The sequence below is a fragment of the Oncorhynchus clarkii genome, chromosome 16, assembly GCF_045791955.1.
Source record: "Oncorhynchus clarkii lewisi isolate Uvic-CL-2024 chromosome 16, UVic_Ocla_1.0, whole genome shotgun sequence".
Classification (NCBI taxonomy): Eukaryota; Metazoa; Chordata; class Actinopteri; order Salmoniformes; family Salmonidae; genus Oncorhynchus; species Oncorhynchus clarkii.
The window spans coordinates 27,738,870-27,752,402 of record NC_092162.1 but is presented as its reverse complement, the minus strand read 5'-3'; the positions used below and the strand labels follow the sequence as shown (position 1 = coordinate 27,752,402).

Here is a 13,533-nt window from a genome sequence, read left to right as displayed (position 1 = left end):
ATTGAACACACTATGTAAACATTCACAGTGTAGGATGGAAAAAAATATGTGAACCCTTGGATTTAATAACTGGTTGACCCTCTTTTGGCAGCAATAAACACAACCAGGCTTCGTTGGCTGACAGATAGCCTTACATTCTCCTGCAAAATGTCTTGATAAACTTGGGAATTATTTTTTTCATCAATGATAACAAGCTTTCCAGGCCCTGGAGCAGCAAAGCAGGACAAAACCATGATGGACAAACTTACAGTTGGGATGAGGTTTTGATGTTGGTGTGCTGTGCCTTTTTTTGTCCACACATAGTGTTGTGTGTTCCTTCCAAACAACTCAATCTTAGTTTAATCTGTCAACAAAATATTTTGCCAGAAGCACTGTGGAACAGCAAACAGGAATGTATTTTTTGGACAGCAGTGGCTTCTTCCTTGTTGTCCTCCCCATGAACACCATTCTTGTTTAGTTCTTGTTTAGACTCGTCAACAGAGATGTTAGCTTGTTCCCGATATTTCTTTAAGTCTTGAGCTGACACTCTAGGATTCTTCTTAACCTCATTGAGCATTCTGCTCTGTGCTCTTGCAGACATCTTTGCAGGACGACCACTTCTAGGGAGAGCAGCAGCAGTGCTGAACTTTCTCCATTTATAGACAATTTGTTTTTCCGTGGACTGATGAACATCAAGCCTTTTAGAGATACTTTTGTAACCCTTTCCAGCTTTATGCAAGTCAACAATGCTTAATCTTAGGTCTTCTGAAATCTCTTTTGTTCGAGGCACAGTTCACATCAGGCAACATTTCTTGTGAACAGCAAACATCAATTTTGTGAGTGTTTTTTATAGGGCACGGCAGCTCTAACCAACATCTCCAATCTCGTCTCATCGATTGGACTCCAGGTTAGCTGACTCCAATTCGTTTTTGGAAAAGTCATTAGCCTAGGGGTTCACATACTTTTTACAACTTACACTGAATGTTTAAATAATCTATTCAATTAAAGACAAGAAAAATACAATATTTTGTGTGCTATTAGATTAAGCACACTGTGTTCGTCTATTGTTGTGACTAAGATGAAGATCAGATCAAATGTTATGACTAATTTATGCAGAAATCCAAGTATTGTCAAAGGGTTCACATACTTTTTCTTGCCACTGTATGTCAAGAAACTTGGATGCAGTGAGCAGCGTTAGGCAGCGTCACCTCAAGCTAATTTGGTGTTACACAAAACACCTCAAAGAAAAAATTGAAATAGAAACTATGACGTTGTAAAACATTATATAGATCTCCCATTTGACATGTCTTTGTGATGCAGTTCACAGCAGCGTCAGTTTTGAATGACCATTCTCCACCTTTTGTATCATGCTGACAAGCCCTAGCTAGCCAATAACTAGATAACACCAGACACAGATGAAAGGGAAGACATATAAGTATATTTTCCAGATTAATAGTGTAAACCTTTAATTATACTACAGAACAAAATATGTAAAGTGTTGGTCCCATGTTTCATTAGCTGAAATAAAAGATCCCAGAAATATTCCATACACACAAAAAGTTTTGTGAACAAATTTGTTTACATCCTTGTTAGGGAGTAGTTCTTATTTGCCAAGAGAATCCATTCACCTGTCAGGTGTGGCATATCAAGAAGCTTATTAAACAGCATGGTCATTACACAGGTGCACCTTGTACTGGGGACAATAAAAGGTCACTCTAAAATATGCAATTTTGTCACACAACACAATGCCACAGATGTCTCATGTTTTGAGGGACAGTGCAATTGGCATACTAATTGCAGGAATGCCCACCAGAACTGTTGCCAGATAATTAAATGTATTTTTCTACCATAAGCAACCTCCATCATCGTTTTAGAGAATTTGGCAGTACATCCATTCGTCCTCACAAACGCAGACCACACGTAACCAAGCCAGCCCAGGATCTCCACATCCGGCGTCTTTACCTGTGGGATCATCTGAGACCAACCACCCAGACAGCTGATGAAACTGAGGAGTATTTCCTTCTGTAATAAAGCCCTTTGTGGAGAAAAACAAATTCTGATTGGCTGGGCCTGGCCTCACAGGCCCACCCATGGCTGTGCCCCTAGTCATGTGAAATCCATAGATTAAATTGTTTCAAATGTATGATGTCCTTATATGAACTGTAATCAGTAAAATCATTGAGGTTATTGTATGTTGTGTTTATATTTTTGTTCAGTGTAGTTGCTGACACCCCACAGTCAAATGTTGGCGCCAGTAGAGTAGCTATCTAGAAAAATAAACCACGCCTTTTCTGATGTTGGTTACTAGGGTGATGTCACCCTATACCCTTAATGATCCCAACTCCTGAACCCACCTCCTGAATTGATCTAACGCTCTAAGTGTAAAAAATATAGAAATAATTAAAATTGGAGATCTTGCTGTGTACATTTTTTAAATTTGGGATCAATTGGATTGAACATCATCAAAATAACATTTTGGCAGGAGGTCATCTTTAATTTATTTTGGAATCCCACTCATATCTCATCTAAAATGAATCTGCATTCTACAGGTACCTAACCGACACATTATTTTAGTTGTATACTTACATAAAAATGTGATTTCAAATGATACTAGAACCCCAAAAAACTTATTACGTATAATAATCTGGAGAGACCTTAATTCCAAGTTTATGGCATATTGAACCATGGTGTTTCTGCTGATTGTGAATGAGTACCATTGTATTTGTGCTGATAGTGAATTAGGGACCATTGTGTTTGTACTGATAGTGAATGAGGACCATTATGCTTGGGTCGATAGTGAGTGAGGGAGAAACTGTGTTGAAACGGAATAATGATTTGTACTAGCGTGGGAGTGGCATGTCAGGTATGACAGCAGACAGCTCTCTGTTGGCAGTTTATAGGGTCCCATTTTGGTGCATTTTGCTGACTCTTAGGCAGATCAAAACTGCTCATCCACTCACTCTGTGTCTACCAGTGACAGGTGTATTATAAGAATGAGAGCGTGATTGTTCAGGATGTCCTATCAATGATTCAGTGAAAGTACATCAAATGGAAGAGAGAACGATGTTTCACCTATGATGTTCCGCAGGAACATTTTATATAGAATTCACAGTGTTTTACATTTTCACATTTTTGTAATTTAGCAGACACTCTTATCCAGAGAAACTTAGTGGTGAGTGCATACATTTTCTCATACTGGTCCCCCGTGGGCATACGAATCCACAGTCCTGGCATTGCAAGCGCCATGCTCTGCCAACTGAGCTACACATGGCATGCTCTTGGTTTGGATAAAGGTGTGCTCAGAGTCTCATGACAATGTGTTGCAACACATTCGTATTGGTGACTAATCATCTGTAACAGTGCCTTTTAGTAGGAAACAATCAGGTAACTACTTCATAATTGTTACTTGTATGCTAATTGGGTCACTAAAATACTAATAAGGACATTAACATTCATTTTCAATGCATAAATAAATTGCCATTTATTAAAGTGTTCAATGATTTGAGTCTGAATGTAGGCAGCAGCCTCTCTGAGTTAGTGATTGCTGTTTAACAGTGTAATGCCCTTGAGATAGAAGCTGTTGTTCAGTCTCTTGGTCCCAGTTTTGATGCACCTGTACTGTACTTGCCTTCTGGATGGTAGCGGGGTGATCAGGCAGTGGCTCGGGTGGTTGTTGTCCTTGATGATCGGGACGGGATGCTCTCAATTGTGCGTCTGTAAAGGTTTGTCAGGATTTTAGGTGACAAGCCAAATTTCTTCAGTCTCCTGAGGTTGACGAGGCACTGTTGTGTCTTCTTCACCACACTGTCTGTGTGGGTGGAGCATTACAGTTTGTCTGTGATGTGAATTCCGAGGAACTTAAAACGTTTCACCTTCTCCATTACTGTCCCGTCGATGTGGATAGGGGGAAGGGTGGGGTGATCCCTCTTCTGTTTCCTGAAGTCCACGATCATCTCCTTTTTTTTGTTGATGTTGAGTGAGAGGTTGTTTTCCTGACACCACACTCTGATTGCCCTCACCTCCTCCATGTAGGCTGTCTCATGATTGTTGGTAATCAAGCCCACTACTATTGTGTTGTCTGTAAACTTGATGATTGAGTTGGAGGCGTGCATGGTCACACAGTCATGGGTGAACAGGGAGTACAGGAGGAGGCTGAGCACGCACACGCAGTGAAGTGGAGATGCTGTTTCCTGCCTTCGCCACCTAAGGGCGGCCCGTCAGAAAGTCCAGGACCCAATTGCACAGGGCGAAGTTGAGACCCAGGGCCTCAAGCTTAATGATGAGCTTGGAGGGTACTATGGTGTTGAATGTTGAGCTGTAGTCAATGAATAGCAATCTTAAATAGATATTCCTCTTGTCCAGATGGGATTGGGCAGTGTGCAGTTGGGCCTGTTGGGGTGGTATACAAACTGAACCGGGTCTAGAGTGGCAGCTAAGGTGGAGTTGATATGATCCTTGACTAGTCTCTCAAACCACTTAATGTTGACAGAAGTGAGTGCTACGGGACGATAGTCATTTAGTTCAGTTATCTTTGCCTTCTTCGGTACAGGAACAATGGTAACCATCTTGAAGCATATGGGAACAGCAGACTGGGATAGGGAGAGATTTAATATGTCCGTAAACACACCAGCCAGTTGGTCTGCGCATGCTCTGAAGACGCGGCTAGGGATGCCGTCTGGGCCTGCACATTTAAATGTCTTACTCATTTCGGCCACAGAGAAGGAGAGGGGGGGCCCACAGCACTTGGTAGCTAGCCGCGTCGGTGGTACTGTATTATCCTCAAAGCGGGCAAAGAAGGTGTTTAGTTTGTCTGGAAGCAAGAAGTTGGGTGTCCATGGCGTGACTGGTTTTCTATTTGTCGTCCGTAATTGCCTGTAGACCCTGCCACATTCGTCTCATTTCTGAGCCGTCGATTGCGACTCCACTTTGTCCCTATACCTACATTTCGCTTGTTTGATTGCCTTGCGGAGGGAATAACTACACTGTTTATATTCGGCCATATTCCCAATCAACTTTCCATGGTTAAATGCGTTGTTTCACAACAGCAGCTTTAATGTGTATCGGCGAAGTAGACTACAGCAAGGCATCAGTGGAATAGTGTGCAATAAGATTGAAATAATATTGAAACAATAAGATTGAAACCGATGAACTTAAAAAATAGAACATCTTTCTGAGAGAAGCCTTACTTGACTTACAGACTAGATCCATGAGAGAAACGCTGGTACTTACTGGTATCCAAGAGAAAGAAGGAGATGTTCCTGAGGGTGTAGTTAGGGAGTTCCTCCTTACAGTGCTTCAGATCCCACACCAAGCTGTCGACAAAATCCAACTCGAACGTGTACACCGTTTCGGACAGAAAGGGGAGACTCATGAATGCTCAATCGTTGCCAAATGTGCTTTCTTTAAAGATAAAATAATGGTTGAAAGCCTGGGTACAAGACTTGATGGCGCAAAAAATAGGCATGAATGATCACTTCCCGAAGGAAATAGCAGAACGGCGCAAAGTTCTGTATCCAATCTGCAAGGAAAATAGATTGAAAGGGAAATGTGTAGCTCTCGTAGTCGATTAACTGTATATTGATAACCAAATGTTCAGTGACACAAAGACTACTCCATGGCTATTCTAAATATTTAAAATGTCCCATAGAGGAGTCGAATAATGGAACATACAATACTCGACATTGTATGGATTGTTATAAAATATATATATATATGGAAAAGCAATAAAATACAAAATGTGTGCACATGTATTGTGATGGAAGGTGGGGGTGTGTGTTTTTGTGTTTGGAAAAGTGTGAAGTTAAGTGAGTGAAAAAGGATACTGGTTGCAAATCCCAGAGCCCATGTGTGTTTGTGAGCAGGGGTTATAAGAGAGATTTTTCAATTTTGTGCAGATATAGGATAAACATTTTAAAATATGTTTTATTTATTTATTTATTTATTTATTGTCCTATCATGATGGAATGGTCCCCAACCCTATGCCCTAGACACCCACCTGAGAGACCCATACACTAAGGGGAAGTCCTTATCTGTTTTATGGGCCTACTGTAAGTAGCCTATACGCAGCCAAATTAGAAAGATGAATGTGGTCAGAGACCTACTAAAGCAGCATTGCCCCCTAAAGATTCTGAGCCTGCCTGGCAGGATTGGTCCTACATAGCCAAATCCCCCTGATGGAAGAGCATAATATACAAGGAAATTCTCAAAGCTGCTAATGAGAACCTTGACAACCTTGTACCTAGCTGGTGGGGATTCTGGTGGGTGCCCCCACCCAGGCAGTGGCAGTGCTGGCAACACTAGCTGCAGTAACCCATGGGGAGGGGGTCACACTCGAACATTCAGAGAAGGGGCATATTATTATTATTAAAATCATAAAAGGTCTGACTGCACAGAGATGCTTGGGAATATGGTCACAACAGGGGACCGCGTGTGGGTGTTTCATGGGAAGGGGGTGTATCTGATCTCCATCACTTAGGACGCAATTTCTGCCCATTTTTGCAAAATTTTGCATACCTTCTCATACAGCTGCAACTGTATATGCATTCGTAAATCAAGGCCTTTCTTGAGTTGTGCTCTGGGATGGAATCACTGTTGAGCATCTGAGTGTATGGTAGTTTGTGGGGGAAAGGGGTTGAGTGTGACTGTGCAAAGCACCCCCACAACATGATGCTGCCACCCCCGTGCTTCACGGTTGGGATGGTGTTCTCTGGCTTGCAAGCCTCCCCCTTTTTCCTCCAAACATAACGATGGTCATTATGGCCAAACAGTTACATTTGTTTCATCAGACCAGAGGACATTCCTCCAAAAAGTACAATCTTTGTCCCCACGTGCAGTTGCAAGCCGTAGTCTGGCTTTTTTTATGGCGGTTTTGGAGCAGTGGCTTCTTCCTTGCTGAGTGGCCTTTCAGGTTATGTCGATATAGGACTTGTTTTACTGTGAATAGAGATACTTTTATACCTGTTTCCTCCAGCATCTTCACAAGGTCATTTGCTGTTGTTCTGGGATTGATTTGCACTTGCTTCCAAAGATGAACCATACTTGTAGAGGTCTTCAATCTTTTTCTGGGGTCTTGGCTGATTTCTTTTGATTTTCCCATGATGTCAAGCAAAGGACTGAGTTTGAAGATATGCCTTGAAATATATCCACAGGTACACCTCCAATTGACTCAAATTATGTCAATTAGCCTATCAGAAGCTTCGAAAGCCATGACATAATTTTCTGGGATTTTCCAAGTTGTTTAAAGGCACAGTCAACTTAGTGCATGTAAACTTCTGACCCACTGGAATTGTGATACAGTGAATTATAAGGGAAATATTCTGTCTGTAAACAACTGTTGCAAAAATCAATTGTGTCATGCATATAGTAGATGGCCTAACCGACTTGCCTAAACCATCGTTTGTTAATTAACAAGAAATTTGTGGAGTGCTTGAAAAACTACTTCACTGTAAAAATAACCCAAGGAATATATTAAAAAAGACCCATCTTCTCGGTCAACCAGCATGAGAGTAAAATATACCTAAATACCTAATTTGTTGGGTTATTCACACAACCCAACAGGCCGAGTAAAAACAACTCAACATGTGATCTGTCCGCTATTTAACCAGCGCTGGGTTACCAAATAACCCAAATTGGGTTGTTTTTAGCCCATTATTTTTTTGTAGTGTACCTCGTGATTTCATTGATCATTGTCATATTTCATATAGTCCTAGTTTGGGTGGCTACTGGCTATATGTCTGAAGATAGCGTAACATTGCACCGCCTTCAATATTATGGGATGAAGATTTTTAATGATGTATTTATTTTTATTTAACCTTTAACTAGGCAAGTCAGTTAAGAACAAATTCTTATTAACAATGAAGGCAACATAGCACGGCAGCAACACATGACAACACAGCATCGTAGCAACACGACATGACAACAACATGGTAGCAACACAACATGGTAGCAGCACAACATGGTAGCAGCACAAAACATGGTACAAACATTATTGAGCACAGAAAATGCAAGAAGGTAGAGACAACAATACATCACACAAAGCAGCCACAGTCGTTGCATGCATAAACATTTGTAAAATCAGTTCAACAACCTGTCAACAACAGTTTAATTTTCACATTGTATAAATCTATAAATCACTCTTTTCTTAAAAAAAAAACGAAATTATGAATCATTTAAATTAGTGTGCAACAATTTATTAATAACCACAAATGGCAGTGTATGCCAGATGGACTGGTCCATTTTTATCCTCGTGGCCTGTCTGACTTGGGTTTTTATTGCAAAATTCTCATTATCTTGCTAATAATGGGGGCCTCTATGGGAAATAAGGGTCTGGTGTGTTAGAAAGGGACAAATTTTGGTCCCAGTCCGCCACTGGTATGACTACACAAAGTCATACAGTCCTGCCCTGACTATTGTCTCCTTAGAGTGGCCTGCATTCTAAGACTAGTACTATATGGTGAATGTGAGGTGCATATGACTTGACATGCTCAATGTGCTGGACGCCAGTCCTCCATGGTCCCCCAGTGATGTCCTGCAGCAGAGAGGCAATGTGGATGGCTGTGTCCTTTGTCCAGGCACCCCAAACTTCTCTGTCACTCCTCTTAGGAGACACCTCTTCTTGGTCTCCTCCAGAAATGTCCACTCTCTCCATGACAGGAACAGAGGAAGTGTCACAGTCTGTAATATGATGTGGTGGTGAGGTAACAGACTGGTGAATATGCAACATGCTTTTCCTCAGTAGTCAAAAGGCAACAGGCCAGCCATCTGCAGAGCTGGGTATGAGGCCCAAATTTTCCCAGTCAGCCAGGTTACACAATGAGAGCGGTTGTCTCCATGGTGAACGGTGCAGCGATGTGACACTCCATTTAACTCCAAGTTTCTCTGCAGGGCTTCCACGGCATCAGGGTTCCACTCACAAGCATGAAAGTAGCTGGCCCGCTCATGCACCAAGTATGGGTTAGTGAAGTAGCCAATACCTGCATATAAATCCACCACAGTCTCCCCACTGCAGTTGAATGAGGCGACCTGGTCACATCAAACTCATACCTGATATTGTTCTCTGCATGTGTCACCCAGATGTCCTCTCCAACTAGCAGGGTGTCGTGTCTTTATCTGAGCTGCGTTTCGATAGATTGGTCGACGATGGAAGGCTGGGTTGCCCAGCAGAATTCTCCCTTGTCCTTTCTTTCGTCGTGTGGTAGAACGGATACGTTGTAGTACCCTGTCAATCTGAAGAAATTGTCCGTCCTTTCCTAGACCACACATGTTTACAGCTGCTGCTGATAACTCGACGTCTAGGATGTAATTGCTTTTTTAGTGAATAAGAGTTCAAAGTTCATACCAAGTTGCCATACCATAAGCTCATGCTATATTCTGGCTGGTGTAGATGTAACCTATTCTGGCAAATTACAATATTTTGGAGGGAGAAAGAAAGGGGCTACCCAGTTGGCAACGACCACTCCTGCAGGCAGGTGGACCTCCTGTAAAATGAAAGTCATTTATGTTACACTCTAAAAAATGCTGGATTAAAACCAACCCAGCACTGGATAAATAGTGGACAGAACACATGTTGGGTTATTTTTGACCCAGCCACTTGGGTCACTTAGTTGGGTTATTATTGAGCTATGATCCAAAGGGTCAGATCAGAAGACTGGAGGTGTGGCTTAGGAAGGCCGCAGCATACAGATAGTTAATTTTGGCCACTGTGAGTGTAAATGTCATTACAGTTAATCTGTTCTGTTGTATTTTTAACACATGTTAAAGGTAGGCTTTCTGAAGGCTTTGGTGCTTTCGCCAAATTGTGCTGAAAAAAGGTTATTTACTCAGCGCTAAAATATCTGTTCATAATGCACATTAGTGACATCTGCTGGTCAACAATAAATAGCAGCATGTGATTATCAAATATGAGTTTTTTACCACTGTTTTCAGCAAAACTCTGGAACTTTTGTAGTTTATATTCGGTTTGAAAACCAGGTTCGCATCTTACATCATGCTTCCTTTTTGGCATTATTTAAGATGCTTAGGACAAGCTTATACTATACTAAATTAAACATATTATTTAAACAACAGTGCAGAAAGTGTGGTTTAAAAAAAAAAAAAAAAAAAGAGTTTACTTTCAACGAATTCAACCTCATACCCTCATCTCCCGGAATGATCCATAGTTCCCTACTCTACCTGCCAAGCTACCGGTCAGGTGAATATTTTTGTACAAAGTTGAAACTACATTTATAAGTACGGTGTTGAGTACAGTTCGGTGTTTAAAAGCAGCTTGGAATCGAAGAAAGCATCAGAACCACAGTGAAATCATTGGGATTTCACATTCTGCAACACACGGTTTGAAAAAGCACACGATCAGATGAAGCTTCGGATGCCATTGATGACATACTTCTGATAAAGTGATAAACGCAACGACACACTGCTTAATTTGTGGATCTTGGATTGGGACTCTACAGTCACCAAATAACTCACTGTTAATTCAGAAATGGAAGTCATCATCGAATACGATGGACTACCATTAGCAAGCAAGCATATTTTAGCAATTACATTTACTTTGATACTTAAGTATATCTGTTTATATAGTAGCTATGGTAGTCCATCGTATTCGGTGATGACTTCCATTTCTGACTGTAGAGTCCCAATCCAAGATCCAAGAACTTTAGTGCAGGTGGGGCATATGCAGTCTGCGTTGGTTGGGGCAGGCATGGTTGTATGTCTCCTGAGCTGTTTTTGCTATCTCTTTGTGCTCCTCTCCTCCTCCCACCTCTGTACACCGCTCTGGCAGAGCTGCCGCCAGGTGGAACGGTTGGCAGCAGCATCCTCTAGGTCTGTGGGTTTGATGTTGCACTTCTTCCTCAATGTTTTTAGCGGGTCCTTGTAGCGCTTCATCTGCCCCCCTACAGACCGCCGGCCAAGATGTAGCTGGCAAAACAGAATCTTTCGCCCCAAGTGCTCCTGAGATATTCTAATGACATGCCCAAGCCAGCACAGTAGGTGTTGGGTGGCTATGGCCTCCATACTCTTGCAGTTGGTTTTAGCAGGTATTTCTGCATGGGGCACCGGTTGCACCAGGTGATTCCCAGGATGCGCTGAAGGCATCTTATGTGGAATCGCTCGAGCTGCTTGTTGTGGCGATTGTAAGTGACCCAAGCTTCACAGCTGTAAAGAAGTGTGGTGATGCAGACGGCTTGATAGACGGTGACTTTGGTATGGAGGTGGAGATCCCTGTTTTGGAAAACCTTGCGCCTGAGTTCTCCGAAGGCAGCTTAGTTTAGTTTAGTTTTAGTTTAGTTTATTAATTTGACTATTTTAAAAAACAAGCACACATACAACTTGAAAAAGCCGTATATGCATATTAATAAAATCATTGAGGATAACACACAATAAAGTCTCCATTGTGGTCCTCTTGAGACAAGATGGCTAGACAAGATCAAACACAGTATAATAGTGAAATAATACAACATGGTTCTATGTCTCCTGAGGACCACAATGATGCTTGTTTGATCTAATTTGATCCAATTTTGAATTGGAACCCGCTCCGTCAAAACCTTGGTGGTTGCTTGGAGCCTCCTGATGTTGAATAGGTTTCCTTCCTACCTGAAGTCCACCTGAAGTCCACCGCAACACCGCTGCTGTCCTCAAGCTCCTTGTTGACCGGGAGATGCTAAAATATATTTAAGTATCAAAAGTGAAAGTATAAATCATTTCAAATTCCTTATAAAACTTCTTAAGGCTAGGGGGCACTATTTTCATGTCCGGATGAAAAGTGTGCCCAAAGTAAACTGCCTGCTACTCAGGCCCAGAAGCTAGGATATGCATATATTGGTAGATTTGGATAGAAAATACTCCAAAGTTTCTAAAACTGTTAAAATGATGTCTCATAAAGTGTCAGCTCTCAACCTTAGAAATCCTGAACAGACAAAATCATGTTTTTCGTCAAATGTGATGATATTTGGATGAAACCAGATCAAAGTATGATGACCAAAGAATGAAAATTGACTGTGCCTTCTACAATGATAAGATTTAATCATAAAGTTACTGGTCCCCTCCCCCATGTCAAACACTTGGATTCAGGAGGCAGGATAATTGAGGGGATAAGGTGACTAAACTCTCATTTTAATATACCATAGGTACATGATATTCCCTTAATAATCCCGCCTCCTGATTCCAATTGTTTGGGACCCCTCCCCCCCACACTATATACATAAAAAATAAGAACACACACTTTGTACAATTAGGCTTGACATTCCATACATCATTACTGCTTTGCTCTACTGAGGTAAACCCTGATATCCTAATGCCACTCTAGCAATGTTCTTTAACCTCTACAGGATCGGTCCCCCACCCACAAGACGGTTGAGCTAATGTAGGCTAATGTGATTGGCATGAGGTTGTAAGTAACAAGGACATTTCCTAGGACATAGACATATCTGATATGGGTAGAAAGCTTCAATTATTGTTAATTTAACTGAACTGTCCAATTTACAGTGAAAGAATACCATGCTATTATTTGAGGAGAGTGCACAGTTATGAACTTGAAAATGTATTAATGAACCAATTAGGCACATTTGGGCAGTTCTGATACAACATTTTGAACAGAAAGGCAATGGTTCATTGAATCAGTCAAAACCTTTGCACACACTGCTGCTATCTAGTGGCCAAAATCGAAAGTGTGCCTAACCTGGAATAGTACATTGTGACCATTCTCTTGCATTTCAAAGATTTTAAAAAGCATGTTTTTCCTTTGTATTATCCTTTATTATATCTAATGTGCTATATTCTCCAACATTCATTTTACATTTCCACAAACATCAAAGTGTATCCTTTCAAATGGCATCAAGAATATCCATATCCTTGCTTCAGGTCCTGAGCTACAGACAGTTAGATTTGGGTATGTCATTTTAGACAAAAATTGAAAAAAAAGGGTCTGATCCTTAAGAGGGTTTAAAAAACCATAGAGATTCTCACAACATCAGTTAGTCAGTGAGCTGAGAAGAGTATCATATCTACAAATGATTTCTCTTAGCAGGCCCTGATATTCTAATGCTAAGGGCACAGCTGATCTTCAACTTTAACCCAAACACCCGATGTGCTCGGGAGGGAAATGCGACAAGCTATTTAGGTTAGAGGCGTTGTGCTGTGATGTGCTGTTTTATTCGGGGGGGGGGTTTAGATGGCAGGGAGTTCCATGCTATCATGGCTTTATATACAGTGCCTTGCAAAAGTATTCACCCCCTTCGCATTTTTTCTATTTTGTTGCATTACAACCTGTCATTTTATTTTTATTTGGATTTCATGTAATGGACATACACAAAATAGTCCAAATTGGTGAAGTGAAATGAAAAAAATAACTTGTTTCAAAAAATTCTAAAAGGTTAAAAACGAAAAAGTGGTGCGTGCATATGTATTCACTCCCTTTGCTATGAAGCCCCTAAATAAGATCTGATGCAACCAATTACCTTCGGAAGTCACATAATTACTTAGAATAAAGTCCACCTGTTTGTCACATGATCTGTCACATGATCTCAGTATATATACACCTGTTCTGAAATGCCCCAGAGT

The 13,533-nt window shown here is 41.2% G+C and overlaps 1 protein-coding gene and 1 pseudogene across 1 annotated transcript in view; both read right to left on the bottom strand.

Moving 5' to 3' along the window:
- The window catches only part of LOC139368292 (neuregulin 3b), a 412,189-nt gene that overhangs the window by 358,386 nt on the left and 40,270 nt on the right, over window positions 1-13,533 (bottom strand). The window lies entirely within an intron of this gene.
- Window positions 8,396-11,070, bottom strand: LOC139367812 (tRNA wybutosine-synthesizing protein 2 homolog pseudogene; annotated as a pseudogene).